The 26,599-nt window shown below is 40.2% G+C and overlaps 1 long non-coding RNA gene across 2 annotated transcripts in view; it reads right to left on the bottom strand.

Moving 5' to 3' along the window:
* Positions 1-281: 281 nt before the first annotated feature.
* The window catches only part of LOC105463485 (uncharacterized), a 50,490-nt gene continuing 24,172 nt past the window's right edge, over positions 282-26,599 (bottom strand). For both annotated transcript variants that reach the window (XR_976364.3, XR_011620904.1), the window contains 2 exons: positions 5,677-5,806; positions 282-1,833 (listed from right to left, as the gene is read on the bottom strand). This is a non-coding gene — a long non-coding RNA (uncharacterized lncRNA). The remainder of the gene's footprint in view (positions 1,834-5,676; positions 5,807-26,599) is intronic.

Genomic DNA, 26,599 nt, shown 5'->3' with positions numbered 1-26,599 from the left:
TCCCCATTGAGGAAGCTCCATACTGGATTCTAATGGATTCTATTTCCTCTCCTTCAGGGGAATAAACAAGTGCCCAAGGGGCCAGAGACCACCCTTGACTTTGCTTGTGAATCAAGAAAAGGGGTTGGAAGTTCTAGGGTCCCAGCAGATAAGCTAAGGCATAACAGTATTGTGAATGAGACTGCCTGTATTTGTTCCTTAGCAGATAAATAACATGAATATTTGATCACTGTTTTATAAATTCAATACAAAGAAATAACAGGCCAAGTTCAAATGGGCACAGATATATATAGATTTACAGTTTATTATTGATTGGTAAGAATAGTAATAATAATAGCCAACCTCTAGAACATAAAGGCCTGTGCCCTTGGTGCTAAGACCTTTACAAACATGAAATAATATAACCCCTCCTGACAACTACATGAGGATCATATTGAGTTTCAGGGGACAACTAAGGTAACCTATCCTGTCTCACCCAGGTCCCATGTCTGAAACCTACTCCTGACGAGTTCCTTCCCATCCTATGCCCCACTGTAGGCAAATCGGGAAGGCCTGCAAATGATGTGTGAAGAACTGTACCCTGCGTGCCAGGCAGATGTTCACTCATGAACAGATATTTACATGACAGAAAGTGTCCTAGGCTTGGTGTATGTGAAGAAAACAGGCAGAGTCTCTGCTCCCAGGAAGCAGTGCCAGCAGGAGAGACACAGAAGTGACACTTTTTTTTTTTTTTTTTTTTTTTTTGCCTCGGCATCTTTTCTCTTGGGGCTCCCTTTGCCTGGAAGGCTCTTCTGAGTACCCGACTTGGCTGCTCCTTCACTCCATTCAGGCCGCTGCTCACCACCCCCTCCTCCAAACAGTCTACCCTCACCACCCCATCTAAAATACTGCCCACTCACTCTCTACTCCTTCATTGTACTTCACTCTTCTCTTGTCACCACCTGACATATGTGTGCGCGTGTGAGTGTGTGTATTTATGTATAGACATTTATTTATTCTCTGTCTCTCTCACTGGAGGATTGACATTCCGAGTCGCTTGCAGGAGGGTAACTTTCATACAGTGTTCGTGTCTTGGGTCCAGTTGAACCTGTTGCTCAGGCCTTGACAGCACATCTCTTCGCTGTTCTACATTGTCAAGGTTCTTGGCAGCAAGCAACAGAAACCCAGTCTGACTAACTTAGTGAAAGGAAAATTCACTGCAAGGCAGAAAGACTGGAAGGCCAGGCCAGGCCCAGGAAATACACAGAAAGCAAGGGAGGCCAGGGAGCTGGAACCAGAGCCCAGTTTGCTACAGGAGAAAGTAATTAGAACACTGGAGTGAGATGTCACCATGCTGGACACTCGATGCTGCACCTCTAGACTTTCAATAACTGCCAATAATTTATAAACCACATCTGCCTCTTTCTGCCTCTCCTGCAAGATTCAGGGTCCCATGTGGTTGACTGATCCTGAGTTGCATTCTCACCTCCTGCTTCCCCCACGCCAGCTTTGGCATCTACAGCAGGAGGTGGTACATTGGGACCCTCTGAGATAATATGCAGTGGAGAACTCCTCCTGATTGAAAGGGATTGGATGCTGAAAGGCCAAAACTCTCAATAAATAGCTACAGGATCTGTCAGTAGGAAGTGGCCTCATTCCCACATGAGTGATGGAGACTCAGTAACCTTTCTTGGTAACAGGTAACTCATCCACAGGCCCCAAACCTGGACTCTGAAAGTTCCTCTTTCTGGCTGGAGCTGGTCAAAGCCATGCACAGGCAGAACTCGCCAGCATCTTGAAGGCTCAACTGTCAGGTGATGGAGAACAGCTGGGGTGGTGGGTCGTCAGGGTCACCTGTGAGAAGTGAGGGAGAGGAGAGCGTTTCCATGGGAGGCAGTTGAGTCCCTGCTGTCCCTAAACCAGGATAATCAACTGACTTTCTAGGGCACTGACACATCACTTACCGGGTTCATTTTCTCTTTGGCAGGCTCTCCTGAGGAAAGAGCAATTAACCTCAAATCTGTCTTCAAAAGGTTAGACTCTTTTTTTTTCTGAGAAACAGAAAAGAGACCCTGGAAGCTGACATGCCTCTTTGTTTATCCTTCGTGCAAGTCCTGCCAATATCCTGGAAAAGCAGTGATTCCTCCACAGTCACCTCTTTATGGTGGCCCCTAAAACCAGATGCAGAACAGTCTAGAAAACTCCAAGTCAGTGCTCATTCCTCGGGGCAATCTGCTCTGGACCTCGTTGAAGGAGAGGTCTGGTTTGTGACATTAACAAGTACCTGCTGACAACAAATACAACCACTTTCTCACCTGCTACCATGAGGAAACCAACGTATCAGGGTTGCTGGCTTGGAAGGAATCTTACAAACACCACGAGAGATGGTGGCTTTTGGCCCCTCACAGCCTCCGTAGTCTCCTGGATTTCCCTGGCAGGAGGCCCTCAAACTATGCACAAATGAGGGGCCTCCGTCCTATTTTTAAAAGCTCTTCAGGAAACACACTTGCTGCCTACACTTCCTCATCACCCACTCGCTCTTCGGGGCTTCTAATCCGGCTTCCGCCCCACCTCGCTCCTGATGGAGCCCCAGGAAGGACTCCAAGGACCTCCTCCTCAGCCACAAATCCGGCAGCCTTGCCCCAGTCCTCATCCTCAGCTGGTTCAGCATTCCACAGGAAATCTCTCCCCTCTGGGTTTCCGTGGCAGGAAACTCCCGTTGTTTTCACTTTTTAATGTGTGTGCCTCCCCAAGGATCTGAGCTTAGCATCCCTCTGTGCTGCCTCCTTCGTTATCTCACCTACCCTGGGCCTCACCTGACACCTCCGTGCAGATGGTCCTCACTTCCAGCCTCTCTTGTCAGCACCAGCTCTGAGCTCCAACCCCTGTCGGGCATCAGGTCTCGGGTGCCTCTTCTGAATGTCTAAATATCCCAAACGGAATGGGTCATTTTCTGCTCCAGTTCTGTCCTCCCTTCTATCCTCCTCTCCTAAGAGCCCGCCACTCCAGTGTTCAGTCTCCAAATCTCAGCGTCATCTCTGGCTTACCCAGTGGCCTTACCTCCTAGATCCAACCAATTGCAAGTTCTGTCTTTTCCATATCTCTCCTATATCATGATGTTTGTATTCCCATCAAGTGCTTATATTCTACTCTTTTTCAGACCATTGCTGTAACCTCCTAAGGGATCCATCTCTACTCTCTCCTCCTCCCGCACCCCTTTCCCCACAATCTATTGTCTGTGCTTCTTTGAGGACACTCTTCAAGTTCCATCAGGAAAGCACTATGTTGTGTCTCCCTGCTCTAAGACCTGCAATGGCTCCCACTGCTGATAATAAGTCCTAAGCCTGGCTTTACACTCATCATAGTTCAAGGCTCTCTCAGTCCACTTTCCATCACTTTCCCTATAGGTACACATTTCTGCAGTTTACCTCAAATTCCCACTCATCTCGAAACACTCTGTCTTCCCAACTCCAGGCTTTTGCTCAAGCTGGACCTTTCTCAGGTAATGCCTTTTCTTTTTATTTACATCTACCAAAATCTTACCTTTCCCTTTAGGGTCATCTCAAATACCACTTCTTCCAGGATGCCTCCCAGGGTTTCCCCAGCCAGGAGTGCTTTTCCTTCCCTGTTCTCCCTGGCTTCACTCAGTTTATCCCTGCACACTCATCACACTTAATCTCATGTCACAGTATTTGAGTATGTGCCTCATTGCCCTGCCCCTGGGCCAAGGATGTTGTCCTACTAAAGGAGTCATTTGCTTACAGTTGATACTTGTTGACTTAAGTCATCAGACTAGATAACCATACACTTGTTTACCTTTCACTATTTGAAAACACACATCCAAAATATATAATCACAGGGACTAAATCAAAGTAAAGAATATGGAAATATGCTCTGTTCACATCTATGGGTAAAGATCAGAATGTAGATCAAAACCCAGTTCTTAAGTGACTTGGACAATTGCTGGGTAGATTTTAACTAATCTTATGGAAAATATTCAAGGGACTTAATGAGCCTAGCTAGGAATGAAGGAGGGCAAGCGAGAGGGAGCCAGAGCGGCTGCTGTCAAGAAACACTTTCTTCCTGTAACCGTATCCCCCGGGACCGGGCCAGTACCTTTGCTTAATCTCTCTCTCTGTGGTCACTCAGGATATGATTACTGGCATCAGATGCAAGCACATGTTTCTGTTCCATTAATCTGAGTGAGGCTGAGAAACTGAAAAGGGAGTCACAAGGGCATTGCTGTGTTGGTCTGGTTACCACCTCAAAGAGGAGCAAGAGAGAGGGGGAGGAAGGATCTGGCAGATGGGCCAGGCGGGGGGGCCGTAAGGGAGCAAAGGGAGATGAGAAAACCACACAAAGAACAAGTTCCTGTAGTGTGGAGGCTGATTCCTTTCAGCTGTTACAAGATGGGGCATGGAGGAGGGATGTACACACACACATACACACACACACATGCACACAGGGACGCCCACAAAGCAACCTATAGACTCAGAGCATCTCCACCATAGGGTTTTGGCAATCAGCCTGATAACCCTTGGTGAGCGTTGTTGCTTGGGGTGTACAGAAAACCACATAACATAAATGTGTCTCACACACAGTAACAGCCTTAATGGGAGGCTGCAGCACAGTAATGAAGACGTGAACAGCTGAAACACAATGTCAGATGGCAGTGGTGACATCTGAAAGCCATAATTTGCGGCTCGGCGTATTTTTGTTCCAGGTACCAGAGCCTGCACAAATGCTCACTGACTTGTCTCTCTCAAGCAGCATCTCTGCTGGGCTTGGCCGGGGGCCAGGTGGTCTTTGCCTTGCCAACAGGTTTCCACTATAGAGAGCCCAGGAAGTCTTTTCTCTCTATCATCTGATGGAGCCGAAATGGAGCAACAGAATAGGTATAAACACACATCTTGTTCTGAAGTTCGGGCCACTTAAATAACCCATTTCCCTTCAGTCCAATCAAAGTGTCCTGGCCGAACATCTTGAGGCGTGGCCGAATGAACCAAAATAATTTTAGCTAAGTCAGAGCTTGGGGGCTTCTGGAAAGGAAAGATGAGACATTACAGAGCACAGAGGCACCAGATTCTGTTTTTCAGCTGTGACTCTCCCTTCTTTCAATCCCTCCTTCTCATTGCTACCTTCCCAGAACCTCAGCACTGCAGACAAGCAATTTCTTCAAGTATAGGCCTTCAAATTAAAGGTTACATTTTCAGTTCTAGCTAGCTACCTGGTGGTTAAATGGCATCAATGCATGAGTTAAGGTTTATAAATGCAAGGGAAGAGGGGCTCCACTGAGGAAGCAGTGTTATGTTTAGCCCCAAGGAACTGAGGAATTCAAAGTCTAGGCAGAGTGGCCTTTTCCACCGCCTTAGTCCTCCCTGGTGGGTCTCCACTCAGCAGCCCGTGTACATCTGTTGACCCACTGTTCTGGACTGCCTTCCTGCCAGGCTCTGTGGTGTGGGCGGAGAGGATAAAGTGACTGTTAACAGCAGGAGTCTTAACTCCTGGCCTGGGTTCCTAAAAGCACAGGCTGCAAAACAGTTTAAGCTGCCACCAAGACACCTGCCCCCACTGTGGTGGCTCTGGGACCCTTTCACTTACACAGAGGTTTGCTTCAAGGAACTTTGAGGGTCAACTGGAGCTTCACTCTAAAGTTGGGGGCTGGCGAAGGCTGCGGCACCTACCACAAGCACCTACCTTACCATGAGCGTCGGGAGGCTGCTATGAATCCCCTCTTACAAAGGCTCAGCCACATGACATCAGGAGAATCTTTGGGAGCAGGTGCAGCGGGAGCTCAGCGCCCACAGGGCATCAGTCTGAAGGCAGCCTGCAGGCAGGAGTGAGAGGAAAAGGGTCACACAGCAGAAACTGGCCCCACCCCTGAGAAGCTGTCCACCACCTGCTTTGCAGAGATGGGTCTGACCTGAGTTCTTGGGATCCCAAACATTTTCCCACCCGGCAGACAGCGCACGGTCTTATGAGCTGTGAATATCAGGTCACGTGGGGAAATGGGGGACTAATTTATTTTCACTTTTTACTATTTTGACCCGCTGCTTACTATAAACATTTTAGATTTTTAGATTTTTGTTCAGACTGACATTTTATTGGGATTTGATTTATATACAGTGAAATTCACCCTTTCTAGTGTACAGTACTCTCAGTTTTAACAAATATAGATGTTCATGTAACTCTCCCTACAATCAAGATGTAAAACATTTCCATCTTTCCAAAAAGTTCCCTCATGCCTCTTCATCATCAGGTCTGACCCCTCAGCCCCATTCCCTGGCAGCCACTGATCTGATTTCTGTCTCTATAGTTTTGCCTTTTCTAGAATGTCATATAAATAGAATAATACAGTATGTAGCCTTTCAAATATGGCTTCTTTCACTTAGCATGATTCATTGTGGATATATGCATGTTGTGCACAGCCATAGCATGTTCCTTTTTTATTGCTGGGTGGTATTACAACATATGAATGTACCACACTTTATTTATCATTAACTAGTCAAAGGACATTTGGGATATTTGCATTTTTGTGATTATGAATAAAGTTGCTGTAAACATTCAAATGCAGGTTGCTATGATCTGAATTTTCATCCCCTCCAAAACTCATGTTGAAATTTAATCCCCAATGTGGCAGGATTGGGAGGTGGAGTCTGTGAGAGGTCATTGGGTCATGAAGGCTCTGCCCTCTGGAATGGATTAGTCCATTCATTTGTTAATGGATTAAAGGGTTATCATGGGAGTGAGACTGGTGGCTTTATAAGAAGAGGGAGAGAGACCTGAACTGGCCATGTGATGCCCTGCGTCACCTTGGGACTCTACAGAGAGTCCCCACCAGCAAGAAGGCCCTCACCAGATGTGGCCCCTCAACCTTGGACCACAAGTTGGCCCCTCAACTTAGCCTCTAGAATTGTAAGAAATAAATTTTGTTTTTTAGTAAATTACCCAGTCCCAGTTATTCCAGTATAGCAACAGAAAAGAAACTAAGAGACAGATTTTTGTGTGACCATAGGTTTTCATTTCTCTTTGGCAGATACCCAAGAGTGAGATTGTTTGGTTGTCTAGTAAGCGTATGTTTAATGTAAGAAAATGCCAAACTGTTTTCCAAAATAGCTGTACATCTTATTCCCAGCAGCGGTGTATTATAGCTCCAGTTGTTCCACATCCATTTGGTATTGTGAGATTTTCTTTTCTTTTAACCATTCTACTAGGTGTATAGTTGTATTTTATTGTAGCTTTACTTTGCATTTCCATAATGATAAAAGATATTGAACACCTTTTCACTTGCTTATTTGCCATTCAGATAGCTTCTTTGATGATATATTTGTTAAAATTTTTGGCCATTTTTTGTGTAGTTGTTTTCTTATTCTGAGTTTCAAGAGTTCTATATACAGTCTCAGTATTTGCAGGGGAGTGGTTCCAGGGCCCCTGTTTATTACCAAATCAGAGTTTACTCAGGTCCTGCAGTTTGCCCTGGGGAACTTGTCTGAAGGAAAAGTTTGCCTTCCATTTTCATAGTTTTTGTATCCCATGAATACTGTGAATACTGTATTTTCAGCATTTGATTGAAAAAAATCTGCGTTTAAGTGGATTCGCACAATTCAAACCCATATTGTTCAAGGATTAACTGTATTCTGCGTATCAACCATTTATTATTGTCAGATACGGACTTTGCAAATCTTTTCTCCCAGTCTGTGTTTTTTTGTTTGTTTTAATTTTCTTAACGCTGTCTTCTAAAGAGCAGACATTTTTAATTTTGGTGAAGCCCAAGTTATCTATTAGATTGTGGTTTTGGTTTTATATCTAAGAACTCATTGCTTAACTCAGGGTAACAAAATTTTTCTCTTACATGTTTTATAGAAGTATGAGTTCATGTTCTTCTTGTTTGTTTGTTTTTGGTATATCAATATCCAGTTCTTTCAGCACCATTCTTTGAAAGTCTATCCTTTCTTCATTGAATTGCCTTTGAACTTATGTCCAAAATCAATGAATAGTATATATGTGGTTAGATTTGTGGACTCTCTACTCTGACCAGTTGGTTTAGATGTTTATCTTTTCACCAATATAAGATTATCTTGATTATTGTGCTTTATAATAAGCCTTGAAGTAAGGTAACATGGGTCCCCCAAATTTATTTGTTTTTAACTAGTTTGGCTATGCTAGTTTTTATATATATTTTAGAATCACCTATTGATGTCTACAAAAAATCTTGCTGAAAATTTTTGAGTTGATTGAATCAATAGACTGGTTTGGGGATAATTGACATCTTAAAAATATAAGCTTCTGTAAACATAATATATATCTCCATTTATTCAGATCTTTGATTTCTTCCATCCAAGTTTTGTAGTGTTCAGAATACAGATCTTGCACATTTTAAAAATATTTCAACCTAAGTATTTAATATTTTTAGATGCTATTGTAAATGATTCTTTCTTTGAAATGATACTTATTTTTAATTGAAAAACGTTTGTTGCGAGTATATAGAAATACAATTGCTTTGATAAACTGATTTTTGTATCCTGTATCCTTGCTAACCTCATTTACTAATTCTAGTAGCTTTTAAAAATAGATTCTTTAGAATTTCCTATATAGGTTGTTATGATGTCTGCAAAATGGAGACAGTTTTTTTTCTTTCTAACCTGTATACCTTTTATTTATTTTTCTTGTCTTATTTCACTGTCTAGGACTTCCAAAACAATTTTGAATACAAGTGGTGAGAACAGACATCCTTACCTTGCTTTCCATTTTAGGGGAAATTATTCAGTCACCCACTGTTAAATATGATGTTAGATATAGGGTTTTTGTGGATTCCCTTTATCAGTTTGAGAGTGGTCCTTTCTATTTCTAGCTTGCTGAGAGTTTTGTTTGTTTTTGTTTTATTATGAATGGACTCTAAATTTTATCAGATGAGATGCCCTCATTTTTCTTCTTTAGTTTGCATATATGGTAAATTATACTGCCTGATTTTTAAAATGTTAAACTAGTTTTGCATTCCCAGGGTAAGATCCTAATGTATTGTCCTTTTTATATATTGCTGGGTTCAATTTTTTAAATATTCAGTTGATGAATTTTGCATTTATGTTCATGAGGAATGCTGGTTTGTAATTTTCTTGTCATGCAATATCTCTGGTTTTGGTATCAGCATAATGCTGGTATAAAATGAGTTGGGAGGTGGTTGCTCTTTTTCCATATTCTGAAAAAGTTTGTGTAGAATTGGTGTTATTTTTTCCTAAATCTTCTCAGTGATGCCATCGTGGCCTTGAATTTTCCTTATAGAAAGGTTTTTACCTAAAATTTAAATTTTTTAAATAAGATACAAATGATTGAGATTATCCATGGCTTCTTGAATATACCTTTTAAGAAACTAGTCTTATAACCCAACTGGTTGAATTTATGGACATAAAGTTGTTCATAATACTCTCTCTTAGCCTTTTAAAGTCTGTATGATTTATAGCAATGTTCCCTTTTTCATTCCTTATGCTGGTATTTGAGTCTTCACTCTTCTTTGTTTTTTTCTTGATCTGGATAAAGGCTTATCAAATTTGTTTATTTTAAGCAAACTGCTTTTTGTTTTGTTGCCTATCTGTATTGTTTTTCTGTTTTCAGCATTATTGCTTTCTGCTCCTATTTTTATTTTCTGCTGTCTGCTTATGTTAGGTTTAATTTGTTATTTATTATACTTTCTTAAGATAAAAGCTTAGATTATTGATTTGAGATATTTCTTATTTCTAATTAGGTGTATATTGCTATACATTTCCTTCTAAGCACTGTTTTAGTTACACCTCACAGCTTTTCATATACTGTGCTTTCATTCCATTAAAACTTTTTTCCTTAAAAAATTTGTTTTATTTTCATAAATTATTGGGGAATAGGTGGTATTTGGTTACATGAGTAAGTTCCTTAGTGGTGATTTGTGAGATTTTGGTGCACCCATCACCCGAGCAGTATGCACTGCACCCTATCTGTAGTCTTCTATCCCCCACCCTTTCCTCCTGAGTCTCCAAAGTCTATTGTGTCATTCTTATGTCTTTGTATCCTCATAGTGTAGCTCCCACTTTTGAGTGAGAACATACGATATTTGGTTTTTCCATTCTTGAGTTACTTCACTTAGAATAATAGTCTCCAATCTCATCCAGGTTGCTGCGAATGCCATTAATTCATCCCTTTTTATGGCTGAGATACATATACCTCAGTTTTTTATCCACTCGTTGATTGATGGGCATTTGGGTTGGTTCCACGTTTTTGCAATTCCAAATGATGCTGCTATAAACATGCATGTGCAAGTATCTTTTTCATAAAATGACTTTTATTTCTTTGAATTCATTGTAGATTCTGGATGTTAGTCCTTTGTCAGATGTATGTCAGATGTATAGATTGATATTGTAAAGATTTTTTTCCCACTCTGTGGGTTGTGTGTTTACTCTGCTGACTGTTCCTTTTGCCGTACAAAAGCTCTTTAGTTTAACTAAGTCCCAGCAATTTATCTTTGTTTTTATTGCGTTTGCTTTTGGGTTCTTGGTCATGAAATCTTTGCCTAACCCAATGTCTAGAAGGGTTTTTTCAATGTTATCTTCTAGAATTTTTACAGTTTCAGGTCTTAGATTTAAGTCCTTAATCCATCTTGAGCTCATTTTTGTAAAAGGTGAGTGATGAGGATCCAGTTTCATTTTCTCATATGTGGCTAGCCAGTTATCCCAGCACCATTTATTGAAAAGGGTGTCCTCTCCCCACTTTATGTCTTTGTTTGCTTTGTTGAAGATCAGTTGGCTGTAAGTATTTGGGTTTATTTCTGCATTCTCTGTTCTGTTCCATTGGTCTATGTGCCTATATTTATACCAGTACCACACTGTTTTGGTGACTGTGGCCATATAATATAGTTTGAAATCAGGTAATGTGATTCCTCCAGATTTGTTCTCTTTGCTTAATGTTGCTTTAGCTATGTGGGCTCTTTTTGGGTTCCATATGAATTTTAGAATTGTTTTCTTCTGATTCTGTGAAGAATGATGGTGATATTTTGATGGGAATTGCATTGAATTTGTAGATTGCTTTTGGCAGTATGGTCATTTTCACAATATTGATTCTACCCCATCCTTGAGCATGGGATGTGTTTCCATTTGTTTATGTCATCTATGATTTCTTTTAGCAGTGGTTTGTACACCACATAAACAGTGGTTTGTAGTCTTTCTCCTCCTTGGTTAGGTATATTCCCAAGTTTTGTTTTTTTGTTTTTGTTGTTGTTGTTGTTGTTTTGCACCTATGGTAAAAGGAGTTGAGTTCTTGGTTTGATTCTCAGCTTTGTTGCCATTGGTGTATAGAAGAGTTACTGATTTTTAGACATTAATTTTGTATGTGGAAACTTTTCTGAATTCTTTTATCAGTTCTAGGAGCTTTCTGGAGGAGTCTTTAGGGTTTTCTAAGTAAACGATCATATCATCAGCAAACAGTGACAGTCTGACTTCCTCTTTACTGATTTGGACGCCCTTATTTCTTTCTCTTGTCTGTTTGCTCTGGCTAGGACTTCCAGTACTCTGTTGAAGAGGAGTGGGCACCCTTGTCTTGTTCCAGTTCTCAGAAAGAATGCTTTCAACTTTTCCCCATTCAGTATTATGTTGGCTGTAGGTTTGTCATAGATGGCTTTTATTATATTGAGGTATGTCCCTTGTATGCCGATTTTGCTGAGAGTTTTAATCATAAAGGATGCTGGATTTTGTCGAATGCTTTTTCTGCATCTATTGACATGACCATGAGATTTTTGTTTTTAATTCTGTTTATGTGGTGTATGACATTTGTTGAATTGCGTATGTTAAACCATCCCTGCATCCCTGGTATGAAACCCACTTGACCATGGTGAATTATCTTTGTGATATGTTGCTGGATTTGGTTAGCTAGTATTTTGTTAAGGATTTTAGTATCTATGTTCATCAAGGATATTGGTCTGTATTTTTCTTTTTTGGTTATGTCCTTTTCTGGTTTTGGTATTAGGGTGATACTGGCTTCATACAATGAATGAGGGAGGGTTCCCTCTTTCTCTATCTTGTGGAATACTGTCAAAAGGATTGGTTCCAATTCTATGTTGAATGTCTGATAGAATTCTGCTGTCTGGTAGAATTCTTCTGTGAATCCGTCTGGTCCTGGACCTTTCTTGTTCGTATTTTTTTAATTATCATGTCAATCTCACTGCTTGTTATTGGTCTGTTCAGGGTATCTAATTCTTCCTGATTTAAGCCAGGAGGATTGTATCCTTCCAGAAATTTATCCATCTCTTCTAGGTTTTCTAATTTATGCACATAAAGATGTTCACAGTAGCCTTGAAAGATCTTTTGCATTTCTGTGGTGTCAGTTGTAATAGCTCCCATTTCATTTCTTATTGAGGTTATTTGAATTTTCTTTCTTCTTTTCTTGGTTAATCTTGCTAATGGTCTATCAGTTTTATTTATCTTTTCAAAGAACCAGGTTTTTGTTTCATTTATCTTTTGTATTGTTTGTTTGTTTTAATTTCATTGAATTCTGCTCTGATCTTGGTAATTTCCTTTCTTCTACTGGGTTTGGGTTTAGTTTGTTCTTGTTTCTCTAGTTCCTTGAGGTGTGACCTACATTATCTGTGCTCTTTCAGACTTTTTGATGTATGTGTTTAAGGGCTATGAACTTTCCTCTTAGCACCACCTTTGCTGTGTCCCAGAGGTTTTGATAGGTTGTGTTACTATTCTCATTCAGTCCAAGAATTTTTAAATTTCCATCTTGATTTCCTTTCTGACCCAATGATCATTCCAGAGCAGGTTATTTAATTTCCATGTATTTGCATGGCTTTGAAGGTTCCTTTTGGAGTTGATTTCCAGTTTTATTCCAATGTGGCCTGAGAGAGTGCTTGATATAATTTCAATTTTCTTAAATTTATTGAGGCTCGTTTTGTGGCCTATCATGTGGTCAATGTTGGAGAAAGTTCCATGCACTGTTGAAGGGAATGTATATGCTGCAGTTGTTGGATGCAATGTTCTGTATATATCTGTTAAGTCCATTTGTTGCAGGGTATAGTTTAGATCCATTGTTTCTTTGTTGACTTTCTGTCTTCAAGACCTGTCTAGTGCTATCAGTGGAGTATTGAAGTCCCCCACTATTATTGTGTCACTGTCTGTCTCATTTCTTAGGTCTATTAGTAATTGTTTTATAAATTTGGGAGCTCCAGTTTTAGGTGCATATATATTTAGGATTGTGATATTTTCCTGTTGGACAAGGCTTTTTATCATTATATAATGTCCCTCTTTGTCTTTTTAACTGCTGTTGCTTTGAAGTTTGTTTTGTCTGATGTAAGAATAGCTATTCCTGCTCACTTTTGGTGTCCATTTACATGAATTGTCTTTTCCCACCCCTTTACCTTAAGTTTGTGAGAGTCCTTATGTGTTAGGTGAGTCTCTTGAAGGCAGCAGATAGTTAGTTGGTGAATTCTTGTCCATTCTGCAGTTCTGTATCTTTTAGGTGGAGCATTTAGGCCATTTACACTCAATATTAGTATTGAGATGTGCGGTACCATTCCATTCATTGTGCTATTTGTTGCCTGTATACCGCGGTTTTGGTTTTTGTTTTCTAAATTGTATTTTTTTTGTTTTATAGATCCTGTGAGATTTATGCTTTAAAGAGGTTCTCTTTTGATGTGTTTCCAGGATTTGTTTCAATATTTAGAGCTCCTGTTAGCAGTTCTTGTAGTGGTGGCTTAGTAGTGACAAATTCTCTCAGTGTTTGTCTGGAAAAGACTGTATCTTTTTGTCATATATGAAGCTTACTTTCACTGGATACAGAATTCTTGGCTGATCATTGTTTTGTTTGAGGAGGCTGAAGATAGGGCCTCAATCCCTTCTAGCTTGTAGGGTTTCTGCTGAGAAATTGGCTGTTAATCTGATAGGTTTTCCTTTATAGGTTACCTGGTGCTTCTGTCTGACAGCTCTTAAGATTCTTTCCTTCCTCTTAACTTTAGATAACCTGATAACAATGTGGCTAGGTGATGATCTTTTTGCAATGAATTTCTCAGGTGTTCTTTGTGCTTCTTGTATTTGGATGTCTAGGTCTATAGCAAGGCTCAGGAAGTTTTCCTTAATTATTCCCCCAAATATGTTTTCCAAACTTTTAGATGTATCTTCTTCCTCAGGAACACCAATTATTCTTAGGTTTGGTTGTTTAACATAAGCCCAGACTTCTTGGAGGTTTCGTTCATATTTTCTTATTCTTTTCTTTTTTCTTTGTCTTTGTTGGACTGGGTTAGTTCGAAGACCTTGTCTTTGAGCTCTGAATTTCTTTCTTCTGCTTGTTCAATTCTATTCCTGAGACTTTCCAGAACATTTTGCATTTCTATAAGTGCATCCATTGTTTCCTGAAGTTTTGATTGGTTTTTCTTCATGCTATCTATTTCCTTGAATATTTTTTCCTTCACTTCTTGCATCATTTTTTGGATTTCCTTACATTGGGCTTCACCTTTCTCTGGTGCCTCCCTAATTAGCTTAATAACTAATCTCCTAAATTCTTTTTCAGGTCAATCAGAGATTTCTTCTTAGTTTGGTTCCATTACTTGTGAGCTAGTGTGATATTTTGGAAATGTTAAAGAACCTTGTTTTGTCATACTACCAGAGTTGGTTTTCTGGTTCCTTCTCATTCGGGTAGGCTCTGTCAGAGGGAAGGTCTAGGGCTGAAGGCTGTTGTTCAGATTCTTTTGTCCCACAGGGTGTTTCCTTGATGTAGTACTCTCCAGCTTTTTCTATGGATGTGGCTTCCTGAGAGCTGAGCTGTAGTGATTGTTATCTCTCTTCTGGATCTAGCCACCCAGCAAGTCTACCAGACTCCAAGTTGGTGCTGGCAGTTGTCTGCACAGGGTCCTGTGATGTGAACTGTCAATGGGTCTCTCAGTCATGGGTACCAGTACAGTATTAGTGGTGACTCCTGAGTTCTGCAGGAGCAATCCACTTCCTTCAGGGGGTCTGTGGGTCCTCTCAGGTTTCCTGATTTATTCCTGCAGTCTTTCTGGAGCAAAAATTCATGATGCAAGCCTCCACACACTGCTCTGTCCATCTGAATTGGAGCTGCAATCTAGACCTGCCTCCCATCCGCCATGATTGTAGCAATTCCGTAACCAGAAAATTTCATTTCAAAGCTTCCAGGGGGGCCTGGTGTCTGAGCTGTGGATCTCCCAATACCTTCAGGTCACAGGGCCACAGAGGCTGGGCTTCTAGGAGCAGAGGACACAGAGCAGTGAAGACGAGACCTCTCAAAATTTTTTTCTAATTCCCTTATGACTCCCACTTTGATGACAGGTTCTGTACAAGTGTATTATTTAGTTCCTAAATATTGTGAGTTTTCCAGATATCTTTCTGTTGTTGACTTCTAGTTTAATTCTATTAAACCAGGACTCTGGCAGGAGAACATACTTTGCAATACTTCAGTTCATTCAAATTTACTAAGATTTATTTTATGGCTCAGAATATGTTGTATCTTGTGAATGTTCCATGTGCATGTGAAAAGGTAACGTGTGTTGTGCTATTGTTGAGTGGAGTGCTCTATGAATGTCAGTTAGCTCAAGTTGGTTGATAGTGTTGTTCAGTCACCTATCTCCTTACTGATTTTCTGTCTACCTGTTCTACCTATTGCTAAGAGAGAATTGTCGAGCTCTAGTCACAATTTTGAATTTATCTATTTCTCTTTTCAGTTGTATCAGTTTTTGCTCTATGTATTTTGAAGTTCTATTGTTCAGTCCATATTTCTTTAGGATTGTTATGTCTTCTTGATGAATTGATCCCCTTATTATTATTATATTACATAATTTGGTAACCCTAGAAATATTTCTTATTTCTAAAGTCTACTTTGATATTAACATAGTTATACTTACTTTTTTGATTAGCATTTAGTTGGTATACCTGATATATCTTTTTCATCTTTTAACTTTCAACCTCTCTATATCTTTGTATTTAAAGTAGGTTTTTTTGGTTGTTGTTGTTGTTTTTGTTTTGTTTTTTGAGAGAGAGTCTCACTCTGTCGCCCAGGCTGGAGTGCAGTGGCATGATCTTGCTCCCTGCAAGCTCCACCTCCCAGGTTCACGCCATTCTCCTGCCTCAGCCTCCCAAGTAGCTGGGACTACAGGCGTCCACCACCACACCCAGTTAATTTTTTTTTTTTAGTAGAGATGGGGTTTCACAGTGTTAGCCAGGATGGTCTTGATCTCCTGACCTTGTAATCTGCCTGCGTCGGCCTCCCAAAGTTAAAGTAGGTTTCTTATAGACAGCATCTATCTTGCTTTTTTAACCATACTGACAATTTCTATCTTTAAATTTGATGTGTTTAGTCATTTACATACAATGTAATCATTGACATGGTTGGACTTACCTGCCATATTGCTATTTGTTTTTTATTTGTTCAATGTGTTATTTGTTTTGTTGTTGTTGCTCTCCTTTGCCTGCTTTTGGAATGAATACCTTTTATTCAATTTTATCTCTAGTATTGACTTATTATTTATGCCCTTAAAATTTTTTAACGGATGTCCTATGTTTTGTAATATATGTCATAATTAATTACAATCTACCTTCAAGTAATATAGGTCTTCATGTATAATGTAAGAACTTTACAATAGTAAACTTCTCATTCCTCCTTCCCATTACTCCCCCCTACTATTTTTGTTTTAGAGAGTCAGTTATCTTTCATTCTAGAGAATGATTAAACATAACAACAAATATTTTTACCTTTAATTTAACCATTTCCTTAGATCTTTATTTTTTGTTTGTAAATCTAAGTGTCTGTTGGATGTCGTATCTGTCTAGAAGAATTTCTTTTAACATTTCTAAAGGTGCAGAGCTGCAGGTAGTGAATTCTCTTAGTGTTTGTTTACCTAAAACAGTATTTTACTTTCATTTTGAAAAATATTCTGGCTAGATATAGAATTCTGGGTTTACAGTTTGTTTGTTTGTATATTTCCTCTCAGTACTTTAAATTTTTCGCTGTGTTGTCTTCTGGATTATGTAGCTTCACAATAGAAATTGATTGCAATTCTCATCTTTTTCCTTGTGTCTATTTTTCTTTAAATTTTGTTTACAGGAGTGTGCACGCATAAGATGTGTCAAGCATATTGTTTCTCTTCTTCCTCCCCTTCCCCTTCCGCCTTCTCTTCCTTCTTTTTTATTTCTCATGCTTCGGGACATCTGAGCTTCTTGGATCTGTCCAGTAATGTTTTTCTTTATTTTTGGAAAATTCTGTGCCATTGTCTCTTCAAATATTTCTTCTGCTTTGTCCGTTTCTTATCCTTTGGGATTTCAATTACAGGTATATTGAACAATTTGATATTGTCTTACAATTCTATTCTGTTTTTTCTTACTTTTTATTTCCTTTAGTGTTTCAGTTTGGGTAATTTCTGTTGACCTGTTTTGAAGTTCACTGATCCTCCACTGTGTCAGTTCCACTTGTGAGCCCTCAAAGGCATTCTTCATCTCTTTTTATTTTTGGCGTTTTCATTTTACTCTTTCTTACAGTTTTCATCTCTCTGCTCACATTTTTCATCCGTTTATGCATGTTCTTCACTAGCCCACTAGAACTTTTAAATATTAATTATAGTAATTTCCTGTCTGCCAGTACCAACATCCACGTCATCTCTGAGTCTGATTCTGTTGATGACTTTGTCTTGAGTTTATTTTTCCTGCATTTTCCTCTGTCTCATGATATTTTATTGAGGGCTAAATAAAATCGTGTAAAATAAAAGAGACTGAGATAAATATTATTTCTGTCTGGAAATGAATGTGTCTTTTCTTCTGTCTGGGCTTTAGTGTTGAGTCAATCTAGTTAGAAGTTGAGGTAGACTTGGGTTTGAGTTTGTGGCCACCTTTTGTTCAGTAGTAGCTTCCAATTCCTCTAATGCAGTGGTTTTCAACCAGGGGTGATTTCCACCCCCACCCAATGAAGATTTGGCAATGTCTGGAGACATTTTTTTTTAAATTGTCACAACTGGGAGAAAGAGATGATACTGGAATATAGGGAGTAGAAGCCAAGGATGCTGCTAAACATACTACAATGCACAGGACAGCCCCCTACAGCAAATAATTATATGGCTAACAATGTTAATAAGACAAGATTGAGAAATCTTGGTCTAACATTGAATTATACTTAGGGTAGGGGGAATAGAATTCTAGAGGTTTATTCTCAAAGATTCTTGTCCATCATCATGTTTCAGCCTTCACTATGTGCCTGTACCTCAAAGAGAATCTCTTTTAATGCTCTTGCCTGTCATATAACCGTAGACAGCTGTTGCTTGTTACTTGGATTTGCTGGTGGCAGAAGGTGGGAGGGGGCTGGTCTTCATTTCCCATCTCACCCTAACTCTCAGGCAGGCTCTCTGTCCTGGGTATCATTCTTGGGGCTTTCTCAGGGATTCTACCCCTCCTCCCTATGGCAGGCAAACTGTGTCCTGTGTCTTTGGTGAATCTTCCTGCCCTCCCTCTAGCAGTAGAAGACCTCTCACAGCATTGGTGTAGGATCCTTGGTCCAGGAGTGCCTCCTGCCCCTTGCCCGGAGGTAATAGTGTTTTTCTCTTTACCCTTTCCCTGTATCCTGCAGGTGTCAAAATGTATTGCCCACTTTCAGGAGCTCAAGGCTTTTGTTCAATGGAAGAGAAGGCTTTTGCCTTTCCTGCAGTTGCAGCTGCTTCTTCCTCCAGATCTGCTCTCTCAGATCTCCCACCATTGCCCCAGTCTTACCTGTGAGCACCTAGAGAAGGTCCCTGGAGAAAAGCCTTGGAGTAGATACAATGTCCCTTTGTCTGTGGGTTCTACACTGTCTCAGTAGCCAGACTCGTTTTTTTTTATTCATTAAAATGTTAGCTTAACTCTTTACATCCATGAGTATGGCACATGATGTTCCTTCCCCCTCTGCTCTGCTGCAGGGGAACCAATGTTCATGCCCATCTTTTCTAGGAGGAGCCTGTCTTTCCTTAGATTTCAGACTACTTGGCTGCCCTGCTCATATGTTTCTCCTTGTTGCTCTTTCCAGCTATCTACATTCTAGGCACCATCTTTGCTGGGCATAGAGTTTTTAATAAAGTCTGTACTGTGGCAATGCATTTTTTTTTAAATACAGATGAGCTTACAAGTGATCAGCAAGCAGGGAATGAGTCAGTATTATGCAGAAGTTGTGCTGGTTCTGATGCAACTTTCCCAGGCATGTCAATATTTTGAAGCAATTTGAAGTAAACTTTTTCAAAACTAAAGTCTTAAAAATATATGCTAAAACTTCAGGGAGAAAAAACCCTGAAAATCTGCAGCCTTGCCTTTCTTTAGTTCAAGTAGTTTCTGGTTCAGGTAGTGGCTTCCAGAACTCTCTGTTTCCACTCTCTTAAGCTATCTGGGCAGACTGAGAGTGCAGATAAAGAAGCTGCAAAGATATTATGTCCTGTGTCAAATAAGAAGTTAATGAAGAAGGCTACAACCTAGATCCAAATTTTAATACTGATGAAAATGTTCTCAGTCAAAAGCAAATGCCCTCTAAAACGTATTTCAAAAGAGCAAGTATTAGCCGTAGCCTTCATATTCCTGAACATTCCTATGTCAGTATTTCTGTTAGGATTACTAGTGATGTTTATTAACATCCTGTTTTCAACCCTACATAGGTTTCAGTGATTTGTCCCAATCCTATCTTCCCCATAAGCTCTGTTATTTTTGGTGCATAACTTTTCAGAATGGGAGTTTTTAAGAATGCAAGAATGATAATATTGCAAAAAATGCCTGTAATATGTGTTTTTCTTCTGATCATGAAAGCAATACATGCTCATTATTGAAAAACTGGAAACTACAGAAAAGTACAAGAAAATAATGCAATAAGTAATCATTATTCTACTCATAGATATTTTTAATATCTTACTAGTTTTTTTCTAGTTCACATATACTTATTTTAACCATAGTGAGAATCAAGATGCTACATTTTTCAAAATGAAAGAATGCAAAACATTTTTAAAAGTAATTTCTGCAGCAATGACGGAAAGAATGCACTTAGGGAAACTAAACACACACACATACACACACACACACACAAACACACACACACCATAAAACAACCCTCCTACCCTGAGAAAATAACTATGGCAGAAAATGGGCACATTCAGGGTTTAATCCAATTGAAGTTAAAACAGATGGAACTTAGTTCATGATGATTTTTAAGCAACAAAATCTATATTAGTCAGAGTTCTCCAGAGAAACATAACCAGTAAGATATGTATAGCTTATATATGAGGGAATTTATTATGGGAATTGGTTCACACAATTATGGAAGCTAAGAAGTCCCACAATATGCCCTTTGGAAGCTGGAGAACCAGGGAAACCAGTGGTTTGAATCAGACTGAGTCTGAAGACCCGAGAACCAAAATGGGAGTGGGGGCTTCTGGTGTAAGTCCCAGAGTCTGAAGGCTTGAGAACCTGGAGCTCCGATGTTGGAGGACAGAAGAAGGATATCCCAGCTCAGGAAAAGTGTTCTTCTCCAAATGTGATGACCTTGAAATTTTGGACCTTTAAAAGGATTTTTCTGAATCAAAGACATAATGTATGGATTATGTAGATTCAGTTAAAACTTTTTTGGCATGTATGCTACAGGAAGTAATCAGTACTTCAATCGTACAGCAAAACTCCAACACTAATTTGTTTTGTTTTAAGAGTAACCATCTTGCTGAATCTGCTGAAGGAATTATCTTCTACAACGCTCTCTACTCTCCAGTGTTGAACTCTGGAATTCTGCAAATGACCAGGAAGAAATGAAGAGGACAAAACATCTGCAGTAATTCAATAAGAATATGATGTGCATATTTCTTTTCTTAAAGTTTACTTTTAGATTCAGGAAATGCATGTGCTTGTTTGTTACATAGGTATTACGTGCATAATGGTGGGGGTTGGCTTCTAGGGTACCCATCACCCAAATATTAGAGATTGTACTCAGTAGGTAATTTTTTAACCCTCACCCTCCTCTTTTCCTCCCAGGTTTGGAATCCTCAGAGTCTATTTTCTTCATCTTTATGTCCATATGCACCATTTGTTTAGCTCACACTTCTAAGTGAGAATGATATGTGCATATTTGATTAATATAGTAGCCCACCCACTGCAAATGGGTCGAGAGAGAGAGAGAGAGAGAGAGATTGCACAGGGGAAAGGATCATCCCTCCTTTCCCTCTCCCCCATCAAAGAACACTCACAAAACAAGAGCGAATACTCTGGAATTCTCTGGCCTCCAGATGAAGGCTAATGTTAGTTTCATTTCTTGATTAAAAAATAACCTCCCGTCAGCATGCTTACAAAGATGGAAATGCACAGACACACAGAGTCACATGCACACATTATTATTACTAGAAAAGGTAAAGCTGTCATTGAGCTTAAAAACAAACAAACCACTAAGCCACAGGTCTAAGGGCAAATGCTGTGGTAGGTAAGTGCATATAACCACTGGACTTAGAGACTCTATTTTTGATTGCATTTCTAATTTACTTTGATTTACTAGAACTAATTTGCAATAGTAACTGGCAGCCAGCCCTTGGAAAGGGTGCTTCTAAATTTAAAATTCAATTTTAATTCATTTCAACAAATGCTTATTGAGCCCTTTCTAAGTGCCGGGTATTATGCTAGGGCCTGGGGATAGAGATGTGAATAAGAAACATGGTGGCCTAGTCCACAGTCTAGCAAAATGTCAGAATTAAGATTATCCACTGATTTCCCTTGTAATACATCTGCTACCAAGCACTTTCTAGGATTCCAATTCATGCCCTCCACTTGGCCAGTCGTCTGGGGCTGCCTCATAGGGACAGAGGCCATGAGGCACACCCTCTGGTAGTAACAGGGTTTGCAGAAACATGGAGCCTTTGAGCCAGCAGAGCTAGTGCTGCTGGTATAGATAGGGCTGGTCACAGCTGGCAGAGCTGGTGCTGCTGGTATAGATAAGGCTGGTCACAGCATTAGGGCTCAGAGGCAGCCCAGCAGAATCCAGACCCTTACCAGGCAAGCTCTGCAGCTGACTTTGGATATTGTTCTGAATGTGCAGGTCCTCCATAGCCTCAGAAACTCTGTGAGCCAAATGGTATCCTTTTAATATATCCTTTTTGTGCTTAAAGCAGCCAGAATCTGTTTCTGTTGCTTGCACCTCAGAATCCTAACCGATACACATGGTTAGCCTTCTACCCGCTAAGAACATTGTGTTCCATTTCAAATCACATGCAGGAAAATACCTGGAGAAAACAAGTAATATTCTACATTACTGTGACATGCTTTATCAAATTTAAAAAGTAGCCAGTGGTTCTCAGATGCAGTCCTGGTTCTCACATGGACATATCATCACTAACTCTAGGTGGTACATCTGTAAGTCTGTTACAAATCAAAAATAAAAATGTAGGGCTTTTATTTTTCTGTCAAATTAGAACCAATTCAATGCCACCACTGTCACTCACTTGCATTCATATCTGCTTTCTTGAGCAAGAAAAAACGAGTAGAATGAGGGTGCTGAAAATTTTTTCACAGACTACAGTTTATTCTGTTTGGGCTGCTTTTTGAGAAGTGTCTTAGGTATGGCTGACATCTGCGTTAAACTCTTTCATCTTTCCAATATGCAGGGGAGAGCCTGCTTGCACATATGAGTAAACATTGTACTATGAGAAGTGGCACACATGAGTAAACACCGTACTATGAGAAGTGACCATTTCAGGAAGGGCTGTATTTGCAGTACTCTCCACTCAGGACACATGTGTTCCTTGCAGGTGCCCACCACCAACTTTGGTGGCCATGGTATCAACCCATCCATCAGCAGCCTTTCATATTAAGTTACAGAACACATATCATGGGGGCCCAATTTAACTCAAGGATGGGGGAATGTTTTAAATTCTAGAGCTACTCTGAGCCATATGAGACCAGTAACGTTGTGTAACCTTTCTTTACAGTTTCTATGTGTACTCCACGCACAGCTGTTGCAAGGTACAATATTATAGTTTGCCCAGACTCTGGCACCTGTTGTAGGCAATTTGAAATAAAAACAAGTTGGTGGGAAACATGATAAGATATCTGAGAGCACATTTCATTCACTCAGAATACCCCCGCAGACTATTCTGTTTCAGCAAACTCCACAACCATTCTTCTTTGTCACTATTTGCCAAGAAAGGGGGGAAAATAACACGTCTCTTTTTATAGAAAACAAATCGGTGCTCTGTGGTCCAGAGGCTGCAGACACAGGCCTCTTTTGCTCCCTCTCTTGCAGGCTGTTCTCCCTTCTCTTGTTTGTGCTCATATTTCCTCCACCCTTTCAATTTGTCACAGTTGCCTTTCCCAAAAGAGCTTTCATTTCCTCTTGTTTCTCTTTCTGCACTCCCTCCCCATTGCTTTTTATGAGAGGACATTGAGGCCCTGGCAGACCCAGGAAGGAAAACAAATTAATGCCACAGCCCTTTCAGGGATGGACACGTCTGGCTCCATGAACAGAGAGGACCTGGCATGGGCATCCACCTAGTAACTCTTGAGACTCCCTGCTCTGGGGCTCACCCATGCCCCTCCCACCTCAAAATTGTCTCCTTGACTATGAGATTGGTTGGGACTGATTTGAGAAAGAACTCAGAGGTCAGTGATATCTACTAGGGTAGGAAAGGGAGATTTGGAAAAGGCAAGAAAATGCAACCGCACTGTGCGTTGTTGTCCTCCAGATTCATTCATTGACACTCAGACTGCTTTTTGGTCTTTTAGTTTCTGTTCTGAAAATGGAAGTGCTATACCTAAATTCTTTAACAGCCAACATAGTTTTTGACAAACTGTTACAAGATTGGGGATGAAGAGACTTGGCTCAGAGCATACAAAACCCAGAGTAGGACTCTGAACAAAGAACTATGAGGCAAGCCAACAGTGTCTAACTCAGTGCAGCCCAAGGAATGGGAAGGTGGTCTGCTATGGAAGAAAGAGAACTGGGTTTACAGCTAGACATACCTGAGTTCAAATCTCAGCAGCTCTATGTGGTCTTAGGGAAGTCACTCTGTTTCCTAGAGCTTCAATTTTCTCATCTGTAGAATATGGATCACAACAGCTTCCAGGGGTATGGTGTGTATTCAAATAGATAAGATATACAAAGTGCCTAGTGAAGTGCCTGACTATTAAATAGCTCCTCAATCAAGTACAGCAAATATTTTCAATACATATAATACTATTGGAATCATAGTCAAATAGTCATAGTTGAATTTCCATTGAGAAAGCTCGATCTCTTTTCTACTTGTTTCTTCTTCTTCTTCTTTTTTAACTGCTTCATTTATGTAAAATTGAGTGATTCTAGCTGTAAGAGCTTGGAGGTTAGCAATATCTACCAGGATAGGAAAGGGAGATTTGGAAAGGGCAAGGAAATGCAACTGCACTCTGTATCAGTTTGTAAGCCTTAGCCCTAACCTCTAAGCAGATCAACCCTGGGGAGCATGGAGCTGGATGGTTCTGGGAGATCGGCTGCATCATGACCACAAATGCCACAGTGCCATCTGTTCACGAAAAATGCAGTCAGGCAAAGACGTGAAGGAGGAAAGAGGGCCTTTGGGACCTCACCTCCAGCAGTTCTCCAGCTCTGGGGCCAACACAGGCAGGGGCGACCCCTGTCCCTGCAAGTTGTCCATGGGAATGGCCCCTCCCTGCTCTGATTTCCCTTTTGTGCTTCTCTTCCTCGGGGGATTTGGTCTTCCTGTCCTGCATTCTCCCCAAGGGAGCCAGTTTTCCTCCGGCCACCTGAACTCTTGCTAATCTCCACGTGCTAATTGCCAGCCATTGACGACACTCCCAGCACACACAGGAGAAAGGGCAGCTAGAGATAGCGCAGCACAGGCACAGAGACAGGCCCCGACACCCAGGCTGGCTCGCGGGCTGAATGGAAATAACCAAGAACTCGAGTGGGACCCAGAAAACCAGAAAAGTCACATTTTATATCTTGGTCAGCCTGTGCCTCTGGAAGTCTCATTATGTCCAAGTGTCTGGTAAAGAGAAAGGACCTACTGACATGACTTGCAGAGCTAGTGGGGAAATGGAAACCTGCAAAAATAGCTGTAAAATGATCAAGAAATATTACCCTAGAGAAAGTTGATTCGTATTCCCATGTTGAAGGTTTCAGCTGAGAAGGAATCAATCTCTGTTCTTCCTCTGTTTATTTTTGTTACAGCTTTATTTGCATAGAATGGAGGCACGATAAATTGCCCATATTTAAAGTGTAAATTTGATGAGACTTGACATAGGTAGACACTGGTGAAACTTTCACTGCAATCAGGATTTTGAATGTCTCCATCCTTGCTGAAAGTTTCCTCATACTGCCTTGTAATTTGTCCTTCCTTCCCATAAGCCCTAGGCAACCACCGATGTTTTGTTTTGTTTTGTTTTTGCCATTATAAGTTAGTTTTTAGTTTATGACATTTTATTAAAAGGGAATTATATACTATATAGTCTCATTTGGGAGGTCTGGCTCCTTTTACTCAACAAAATTCTTTTGAAATTCACCCATGTATTTTCACACATCAATACAATTGTATATTTTTGTCATACATTGTTGTTGTTGAGTAAAAAGTTATGGGACAGATATACCACATTTAAAAAAAAAATTCCAAATGTCTGTTGCTTTCTAAATATTGTTCCCATCTACTTTTTGGTGAATGAAATGGTAGGTATTTGGTCATTAAGAGTTCCTCAAGCTGGTACCATTCCTTCTGAAACTATTCCAATCAATAGAAAAAGAGGGAATCCTCCCTAACTCATTTTATGAGGCCAACATCATCCTGATACAAAGCCTGGCAGAGACACAACAAAAAAAAGAGAATTCTAGACCAATATCCCTGATGAACATTGATGCAAAAATCCTCAATAAAATACTGGCAAACCGAATCCAGCAACACATCAAAAAGCTTATCCACCACGATCAAGTCAGCTTCATCCCTGGGAGGTAAGGCTGGTTCAACATATGCAAATCAATAAATGTAATCCATCACATAAACAGAACCAATGACAAAAACCACATGATTATCTCAATAGATGCAGAAAGGGCCTTTGACAAAATTCAACAGCCCTTCATGATAAAAACTCTCAATAAACTAGGTATTGATGGAACGTATCTCAAAATAATAAGAGCTGTTTATGACAAACCCACAGCCAATATCATACTGAATGGGCAAGAACTGGAAGCATTCCCTTTGAAAACTGGCACAAGAAAAGGATGCCTTCTGTCACCACTCCTATTCAACGTAGTGTTGGAAGTTCTGACCAGGGCAATCAGGCAAGAGAAAGAAATAAAGGGTATTCACTTAGGAAAAGAGGAAGTCAAATTGTCCCTGTTTGCAGATGACATGATTGTATATTTACAAAACCCCATCGTCTCAGCCCAAAATCTCCTTAAGCTGATAAGCAACTTTAGCAAAGTCTCAGGATATAAAATCAATGTGCAAAAATCACAAGCATTCTTATACACCAATAAGAGACAGAGAGCCAAATCATGAGTGAACTCCCATTCACAATTGCTACAAAGAGAAAAAAATAACTAGAAATCCAACTTACAAGTGATGTTAAGGACCTTTTCAAGGAAAACTACAAACCACTGCTCGATGAAATGAAAAAGGACACAAACAAATGGAAGAACA

The sequence above is a fragment of the Macaca nemestrina genome, chromosome 3 (genome assembly GCF_043159975.1).
Source record: "Macaca nemestrina isolate mMacNem1 chromosome 3, mMacNem.hap1, whole genome shotgun sequence".
NCBI lineage: Eukaryota > Metazoa > Chordata > Mammalia > Primates > Cercopithecidae > Macaca > Macaca nemestrina.
Note: the sequence above shows the minus strand (reverse complement) of the source record. Positions and strands in the feature narration are given on the sequence as shown.